Below are 10186 nucleotides of genomic sequence, written 5' to 3' on the forward strand. Positions count from 1 at the left end.
TGTATAAAAAATTTAATTAATTTAAACTCAAATATTAAAATTTTAATTTAATTATTTTTAATAAAAAAATTCTAAAGTAAAGACGAGGGGGAAGAAAAATATCACTCCCAACTTTGACAATTTACCCACAAAATAAAAAATGTCAATTTGATCCAATAAATTTATATAATTAAAACGCATTGTTGTTCACGCAGTATTTCATAACTTCACCCAAAAAAACAAACAAACAGAGCAACTCAAATGGTGCAAAATTAGATATTATTAAGAAAACCGTGTTTGTCGTAGCCATTACAGAATAACAAAATGATGGCTAAACATACAAAGCAAATAAAACATTCATACAAGGCCTCGATGGAAAACATGACATAAAGGTATGAAACATACAAGCCGTAGGTCAAATACCCCGATATCGTCTTTATTTTGCTCGGCGGACTCCTGATCGTTAGAGTCGTGTGCCGTTAGTGGAGCTTGACGATAACAATGGCAGAGCAATAACCCTAGTTTGATCTCCACAACCTCGAGCCTACATTCCACTTCACGCCATAGTGCCACCTCTTGCTGTTCCTGTTGACAAATATTGGCCATTTCTACTGTCAATTCGTTTGCTTTGTCATCCAGTTGGCGAACGGTCATTTCATTATGTTCCAGCTCCATGCGCAACTTCTTTTGCAACCGGCGAACTTACTCCAGTTCATGCTCCTTTGCCTTCAACTTGACCTTGGCGGTAATATTCTCCAGCCTCATCTGCCTGAGTTTTTCTTCTGTTGTTTCAAGTCTATCCCTCAAAAATATCTCCTTCCAACGGATGGTGTCGATCAGATTGCCAGTCGGAAGTTCTGCGAGGTCGTCTGGACTAACAGCATGGTGGGTGAGGGATTCCTATGACATTTTCTCATATTAAGATGACGAGGTCTGTCCGACGACGAAGACCCTTAAAGCAACAATTTTTCTTCAGACAGAGAGGTTAGATAAGAAGGTACGGCATATAAGAAATGACGAATGGTTATGACGGATAAGGTATGTCAATAGCGTGTATATATTTTATCTCAGGTGTCTTTTTTATATTTCCTATGCATTGACTATTTTTTACTGTGCATTGCCCATGTAAAGTATAAATCTGTTTCGTATTTCTTTATTTTGATTAGTTTGTTTTAAATTTTTAATCAACATTTAAGTGTTAAAAAAATAAATTGATACCTTTTAATATGTTTAAATAATGTACCTCTTTTATTTTTGGAATAATTAAGAGAATAATGCCCCTGGTTTTATCAGTAAATGAAGAAAAGAACTAGGGAAACGTGTGCGGTATTGAGTACCATGGATTGTACAGACGTAGCAATAAATGCATATCTTCGCTAGAGCGTAGGCCAAATCATCTTTCTCCCGAGGTGGGATTTGATCTGAACTTATCTACCACTGAAGTGACGTTTGAATAAACAGGAAGGGTTGTGTACTATTTAATAACATGATAGACTGACGTTGAATTTATACAAAAATGGTTACTTGTAGAGGCAATGCAATGGGGAGTCACTGAAAAGGAGGTCATTAACGGGAACAATTTTTTTTTATAAATAAAATTTTTCATACGAAATGACAAAACATATAAATAGCAGTGCACAAAATTATCTATTAATTGGCATAAAATGATAGCAAGACGATATATATATATATATAATAACATAATTACATAATAACAAATAGCAAAATCCTTACATAATACATATATTAGATAACTAAAAATATAAGGTGAACTCACTCCTATCCTATGAGTCAAAGAGGTGGACAAACAGGATCAACTCATAGTCTGCCCGACAATGCACACACGGAATATGAGCAGCACCTCCATCACCATCGTTTACGTGCCACCCTCTTCCATAGCGTTGATGATGGTAAATAGCACCCATGTTTCCACGGCTTGGACATGCATGCGAAACACAAACTAGATTCTCTCCGTTTAGCACTGGCACGTGACGCAGATGTGTCCACGACCCTTGGATAACATCTCGAAACACTAATTTGCAGATTGTTAGGGAACCGGCCACCTCAAGCCCACGAAATGTTTCCAAGCCCTTGATTTTTGCCTCGACGTCATCACCTAGCATCAGCATCATTGACACCGTGTACTGGGCAGCCGAATGGCCATGGGCTGCGACAGCGTGCATCGTTTCCATCCCCGTAAAACGACACCCGCCGAGAAAAAGGTCAGACACAGCATCCCGAAACAGAATTTCCAAGTGCCCGCTCTGCCTGCATCGTGCTAAGAAGTTTCTTCCCTGCTGGTGCATGGGACTCACACTCCACCACCATTGGTCCAAAATTGGAATCGAGGCGCATTGGTATACAAAATCCTCATCCCCTGCATTGCGTGCAGCGGTGCACGACATCCTGAGACTGCACAAGTCCCTGACGGATTGTGCTGCGGTCTTCGCGGCAATTAAAGTCCAAACATCGTGGGGAAGGTTGGCGGTGCTTGTCGGACGCTCCATCTCCTCTCCTTATAATGAATCCCTGATACAATAGATGAATGAACAATTATGTATAAGGAGTGCACAACATAAGGACCAAGTAGTACTCGCAATGTTTGTTGTTTAAAGTGTTTTTATAGGCACCCGGTGCCGTTTGTGATGGTTGAACTTATGTTGGAATTTATGAGTTGTTGATGTTATTGAATATGTGTTTCTTGTAATTGAGCTAGTATTGGAATTATGAGCATGTCTGATTGTAATTTATTAATGATGGGTTGATGATGATGATGATATGAGTTAAATAAACTTGCTGGTTATGGCTTATTTAATTAATGAAGGCAAATTATGATTTGGTTTTAATGAGTGAAGGTAATGGATTGATGAATTTTAATATGAAAGTTATGGATGGAAAGGGAGGATTCTTTGAATAAAGTGTGGGTTTGATGATTTGGTGTGTATATTAATGTGTTAGTGGGTAGGATTAATAACATGAAACTTGATATATGATGGAGGTGCAGGTTTTGATGGTAAGGAACATGAATTGGTGAAAATGGGGATTGGTTATAATTTGGTAAAAGTGAATTTTTGTGAACTTTGGAAGTCCATAACTTACTCCCCAAATTTTGAATGGAAATGGTTTATTTTAATGAAAGATGGTTTTACAAGCTTTTAAACGATATCAATTTTGTGAAAAACAGAATTTTGTAGAGCAAGTTATTGACGATGAAAAATTGGTGTATAAAACTGTGAAGCAGGAAGTTAAAAACTGGTTGCAGCAAGCTTTCAAGGCATTCTGCCAATTTTTTTAAAAATGCCCATACATGCGTGCGTGTGACCCACGCGTACGCGTGGCATGGTATTTTGACGACGCATGCACGAGAAGGATGCGTACGCATGTGTGCATCTTCACGCGTACGCATGACTCACGCATACGCGTGCCTGGCTGTACGTTCTACGCGTGCGCGTGGCCCATGCGTACGCGTGGCTGCTGCCTGCTGTAAAAACTGGTTTTGACTATTTTGAACCAATTTTCCACTTCTAAACCTCCATTTTCTCCCTTTTAGACTTAAGGTATGGTACTAAAACCAGAAGCTAGTTGAAGCTAAGAAAATGAGATAACTTGGGAATGAAGAAAAAGGGGGTGAACAAGATGAATTGTGAGAGAAGTGGTGTGAAGCTGAATGAATGTAAGAACATGATGTGATAAATGAGATTTAAGATGACTGTGTGTGGTCGAGATGGTCGGAATGGCAAGGTCTGGGTATAATCCTGCTTGCGTAATTAATTTGAACATGTGTTCGGATGACAAGTTGAGGGTGGAAGTTTACTCTCTTGTCGTGATGTGGATGTGGAAAAGGTGGAAAGGTACTCTCCTTCGTATCGTATCCCCCACATTCTTCTCTGGTTGCAAGGTGGAAAGGCATACTCCTTTGATGTGGAAAGGCACTCTCCTTTGTATATCCTCCAGGAGAAGGTGGAAAGGCACACTCCTTCGATGTGGAAAGGCACTCTCCTTCGTTCATGATCCTCCTGGAGATGCGCAACCTAGAGACCAATGTCTGGGTTAGCTACCAGATGTGTTGGGTTCTGGCAAAGTAACCGACACGTGAGTTCACGGCCAGTAGGATAGACATTCATCATATGTGTATGTGTGCTTTGTTTGCTATGCCTTAATTGGGAATGCCTAGTTGATTATATTCTGCTAAATGTTGTAAATATTACTTGAACTACTTGTTTTTCTACCTGTGCTTGCCTTGTCTGTTTATTTTGTCTATGTGAATAATTGGAGATAGAGGTACGGAGGTAAGGTGGACAGGTTTAGAGTTAAGGTTAAAGTTTAAGCTAGGTTTAGAGTTCTCTAGAAGACCACCCTCTTTATGATTTCTGTTTAATAATTAAGTTGGATAATTAAATGACGGAGTTCTAGGATTGCCTATGGCTTTCCCAGGACCTTATTTATTATACACGTGGCACCTTTACCATGATGAGAATCTCCGGTTCTCACCCCATATTGTGTTGTTATTTTCAGATGCAGGTCGAGAGGCTCCTCGCTAAGCGTCTGGAATCTTGAAGCTGAGTAGTTCTGGGTCATTTTGGGTTTACTGTTTGTATGTATATACTTATGTACTTAGCTTGCTCTCCATGAAACTTGTTATTTTGTTCCTCATAGAGGTTACAGGAGAGCTAGGGTCCTTTTTCTGTATTACGGTGTTTGGGATGTTTGTATATGTATGTATATATATTCTCCGGCCAACCTTGGCTTCGCAGGTTGAGTCAGGAGCTAGTTATGCTGTATTTTTGGCCCTCTTTTCTCTCTCTTGCTTATTTATATCTTGAACTTTTAGGTTTCTTAGCACGCAAGTAATTCTTTCCCGAGCGATGCGCTTTTTATTTTACGAATTTCATTTTACCCATTTTTCAAGACTCCTAGTTTATTATATTCATTCTATTATTATATATATGTATTTTATTTTTAGAGGTCGTAGCGCCTCACCACCTCTGTTTTACATCCTAGGTGTAAAGCTCTGTGTGGTAGGGTGTTACATTTTAGGTTTTCTAATTTTTTTTTTGCTTTTTTTTTGTGTTGTAGTATCCGATCAATATAAGTATCGGTTTAACCAAGACACCGTTTGCCTGTTATTTGTTGGAATTTGGTTGGTTTCGAATTTATAAAGGAGTAATCGGCTAAATAATATAAATCGTTGTCAAATATTTACGTCATTGATATATAAAAATTATAGCATTCATTATACGATAAAAAATATATTATTTAATTATATGGCAATCCTAAACTCAGTGTGATCCGTCAACCACAATATGGCAACCCTAAACCCTAGGTATGTCTACGTATCGTTCCACCTCGTAGGACGAGGGCCTGGAATGGGATATGCTTATAACGGTGTTATCCTGTAGTAAATATGTGTGCCGGCATATTTATGATTTCACTGCGCCCTTTCGAATCTAGTTCCCTCGGCCTAAACCGTCGCATCTTATCCTTATGGATATCCATTTTTGTTTTTTTCAAAAAAAACACATTTATGCACCGCGAAGATAATTAACCTTATTAATTGAGAGCATTTAGATTTGTATTTACTCGCTGTGCTAATCCATAGGTACCCTCCCATGGGCCAATGGATTTGTGCTATAAAAAGAAGGAGTCTTAAAAGATGAAACATAAAGACAAAGGCTGTAAACACACGAAGTCTTAATTTGCGAGTAAGACAAACTTCAATTGCCACGTATGCTCGCAATGTAACCAAATAAAAAACAAGAAAGGAAGCATCCTAATAATAACTTGGGGCTAGTAGCGTCATAGCTCGTTGAACCATGCATCCTATGCAGTAGCAACCGATTGACTTAGGTGTTCTTCTTTGATTTCATCCTCCATGACTCTCAACACACACTCTTTGAGTTTGTTGAAAGGTGTGCTGGTCAGAGTCACCGCAGTTGTTGCCCTATCTCGTTCTTCTGAACTGACACTTGGGTTTAACGTGCCCGTATAATATAATAGCCGTAATCTAATTTTTTTATTCAAGCGTACTTAAAATCCCAGCCATGATCGGGTTGAAGTTGTCCCCCATGTTGAGCCACCCAATGACCCAGATCCCAAAGTTTATGTTAAATGTTGATCGGACGAATAGACAGTAACTGACAGTATGTATTTTTGATAATCCGTAAAAAGTTTAGATGACATGCATGCATGTTTTACAAAGTAACAACGTACCTCTGCCGACAATTTAGTATCCCCGACGGGACTCCTTATCGAAAAATCTCCAAATTATTTGATGAATTCATTAAGTGCTTCTCGTATACTGCTTGTGTCATGTGGTATAAAACCTTTGCCTACACGAACTGCAAAATAATACAATAATTTTTTATCATTGATATTTAATAACATAAAACTTTTTATATAAATAAAAAAATATTTTAAGTGTAGGGACAAACATATTATTACAATCGGAACAATATATACGTGTATATACAATTATTTTTTCTAAAATTCAACAGAGGGCGAATGCTTCAACGATAGATAGTTATCTGATTAAACTGGTAATCAAATTGATTATACAATTAGGTCACTAAATTATTAGTTCAATAAATAAATTACTAAATTGGTCGATCACAATTAACAAAATATATAAAATTATAATAAAAATTTATATTTAAAAGATAAAAAATAAAAAATATAAATACAAATAATAACTTATAGATTCAGATTATCTACCATCATAATAAATAAATTTAAAACACATAGAATGAACAAAACAATGAATACATATATAATATATTAAGAAACTAGAAACTTTTACTAAGAATATATTTAGTTTGATTTGGTAAAACTTTTTGAAGAGGTGTTTATGCTTTTTAAAAACTCAAATTCTTCATTTTATGTTTGGTAAATCAAAAAAATTATGTGCTTATACTTGCAGCTTTTAAAAGATTGGAGTACTTTTGAAAGCACTTAGGATAGAGCTTTTTAAAGTTGGCTTGTACTTCTTAAAATTTAAAAGTCTAATATAATCTCATATGTTAACTAATTTTCAAATTTAATACTCGTATTTATGTCTATTATAGTATTTTTAAATTTTAAAAGCTACTTTACCAAATACAATTGATGTTACTTATATTTATTAAAAGTTATTTTTGATTTGATTTACCAAACATAAATGTTATAACTTTTAAAAAGTCTCTTTTAAAAATTAATTATACTTAAATAAGAAAATAAATAAAAGTTTAAGTATTTTATAATATGATAAAATTAAATTAAATAAATATACAAATTTTAAATTAAATAAATGTAAATTAAATTATTTGAAACGTTTGTTAAATATATATAATTTTTAACGTAGCAATATACAATAATCCACTTGGCTTAGCAGTGGTGGTGAGTAGATGAGAGTTAAAAACTCAATGCCTCTAAAAGCAGTAGTAACTTTAGATATATGAGACTTAATTAATAAAGTATGAGTTAAAATTGCAACTAATTTGTGAAGAAAAGTACCCATTTTATAAGTATATCAATGATAGCAGTATGATAGAAACCAACTTGTCAACACACTTCTGTGTTTGTTCATGAAGCTATGACTTCTTCTATATGAGTATTTAATTTATTTATTTTTTAAATAAATATTGAGAGTTTGAATTTTATCTTATACATATATGATAATTTATCATTGACCAACATCAAATTTTTAATAAAATTTAAATTTGTTGTAAATTAATTATTGAAATGTCAAACTAAAAGATAATATAAAAAAATAAAAAATTAGTTTATTTTAGAATTGATATTGCTAATATATAAAAGATTTATAATATAAAATTTTCACAAATGTTGGTTAAGATTTACTAATATGAAAAGCTTTTTCTTAAAAGAATAATTAAATTAATTTAAATTTTATTAATATATATTTGTTTTATTTAATTTTTTAAATAAAAATTTTCTAACAAATGTTGCATTGTACTAAATATACATCTTTTTAAATTAAATACTTAAACAAGGTTTTAATTTTATAGTATATTTATTAAAACTTTTTAAATGTCTATTTTAAATAATAGTGACGAGTGTGTTTAAAAAACATAACGTTAGTAAGATCCAGCCATAAATGATGTTTTTTAGCAATTTCATTAAAAAAAGCTCACTAGTAAAAAATTATAGAGATAATCAAAATGGTTTTTTCAATAATTTTAAAAAGTTTCTCAATTTAAAATAAAAATTTAAAATATATAATTTTTCAGTCGATCACAAATTAATAATTAATACCGTTAACACAGAAATCTTACTCGAATGTTAACAAATAGAGATAACATTCAAAATAATTCATTTAACTTTTTAAATTAATTAAAATAGTATTTTTATCATCTCTGAAAATAAAGTTCATAAATTATAAATAAGCAACCATTTATATAACTAAATCCAACGTTTCATTAATAATTTTTCTAGGATAAAAAGACTGTATATTCAACCCGAAGAGTTTTTGTTGTAAGAGAAGAACTATGCAAATTACAAAATAAAATTATCCACGAAATAAAATAAATATCTAAAAGAACAATAATTTAGTTCTTTCTTTCTTGATGATTTAAAGTTTGGAGTTGAAAAAATTTTTATATAGACCTCTCACCTGAAATAACATTTGAGAATGCAAGGAGAGAAGATCCTGATTGAATTGAAATATCAAACGTCTTGATTTGTTAATACTATTTTTTTGAATGCACATGTAGGAAAAAAACGTACCTTTCTGAAGCTTGTTCAAACTTTATCTTTCCGTCGAGCATAAATATTTTTAGTAGGTGCATTATCATCAGAATTAACAGTTAATGATCTTAATTCCTTTGATGATGCATACTCTCTATGGATCACATTAATATCTTCTCAACTTCTCCTGATAACAGTGATAAAAAACATTAAAGATAACAACAATAATAAAAAATTTAACATCAAGTGCTCTAAGAATTACGACAACAATAATATTTTAACATCTAGTACTCCAATTAAAACCATACTAATAACAATAATAATTTAACTCTAATAATTAAATTTAAGTATAACTATAAAACTATTATTTCACTAAAAATTTATGTTAGATGGCAGTGGTAAAATCATTCTTGTCATGTGAATATATACTATTTCTGAGTGTCAAGGCAGAGGAGAAGAGAAATAGATTTAATTTAAAATTTAACATCTCCTAACCATTTTGATTATTGAATTAAAGGGATAAATATTCTTTTGGTTCTTAAGGTTTGGAACTAAATTAAAAAAACAGAGAAGCTAAAGATGGGAGAGAGGGAAAAAAACCTATTAACTGTTAACAATAAAAAACGCTTCTATAAATAATAAACAATAAAACAGAATAGATGAAATAATGATCGAAGATTAAGTAGACGAAGGAAAAAAATAGCACATTACCAACAACTACATTTTAACTGGAATTCACCGTGTCCTCTTTCTCTCTCGATTCTCCTCCCAGCAACTTTTCCAGTGAGAAAAGGCAAAGACAAAGAACTCGACTGTTAGGAAAACAACACTATTTTCTCTCTACTCTCTTCTCTGTCAATCTATCTTTCTACCTAACATTTCCTTCCTTTTTTTTCTTTCAACTTTTCCTTCCTCTCCCAACGAGTTCTCTTCTCTGTCTCTCCCTTTTTTATTTGATCTGCTTCTCTCTCTATGTATCTTCTCGCACTTTTAAAAGAGTATACTTTTTCCTCCAAGTATGCCTTTAATAGACAATAAAAATGTTCTGCAAGTTAAATAATTATAATTTTTCAAATAATAATTAAAATATTACTTTATTTTTAATGTAATTTAAAAATTAAGAATAAATATTCTTTTCATAGTTGTCAAAATCGAATTGGTAATCGAACCGGTCAGATTACTGGATCACTAAATTACTGATTTAATCGGTGGGTTACTGGTTGAACCGATTCACTCGGTACTATATAAATAAAAAATAAAAATAATAAAAAATTTAAAATTATAATTTAAAATATATTTTTTTATTAATATTTTAAGAATATCAAACTATTTTAAAATAATATAGACCATAATATGGACCAGAAATAATAAGTAATTTGAAATACACTCTTATATATCTATTAATTAATAATTTGAATTAAATACAGAATATCACTTTATGTATGATTATTTGTAAACTTAAAATCAAAAGTTAATTTGTTCTTGAGATGACATTTAGAATATTATTTGATATGAATTTTACTATTAT

The 10186-nt window shown here is 32.6% G+C and overlaps 1 protein-coding gene across 2 annotated transcripts in view; it reads right to left on the bottom strand.

Moving 5' to 3' along the window:
- The window catches only part of LOC107482019 (uncharacterized), a 94338-nt gene extending 84677 nt beyond the window's left edge, over positions 1-9661 (bottom strand). Inside the window, exons 1-4 of one of the 2 annotated variants that reach the window (XR_008007383.1) lie at positions 9370-9654; positions 8698-8845; positions 6190-6317; positions 1664-2508 (exon numbers count right to left, since the gene is read on the bottom strand). The gene's annotated coding sequence lies outside the window, so the exon portion shown is untranslated. Of the gene's footprint in view, positions 1-1663; positions 2509-6189; positions 6318-8697; positions 8846-9369 lie in introns of those variants that run through there. The other variant, XM_052259672.1, reaches the window with a different exon arrangement.
- Between the last annotated feature and the right edge of the window lie 525 nt (positions 9662-10186).

This window comes from Arachis duranensis, chromosome 3 (assembly GCF_000817695.3).
Source record: "Arachis duranensis cultivar V14167 chromosome 3, aradu.V14167.gnm2.J7QH, whole genome shotgun sequence".
Classification (NCBI taxonomy): Eukaryota; Viridiplantae; Streptophyta; class Magnoliopsida; order Fabales; family Fabaceae; genus Arachis; species Arachis duranensis.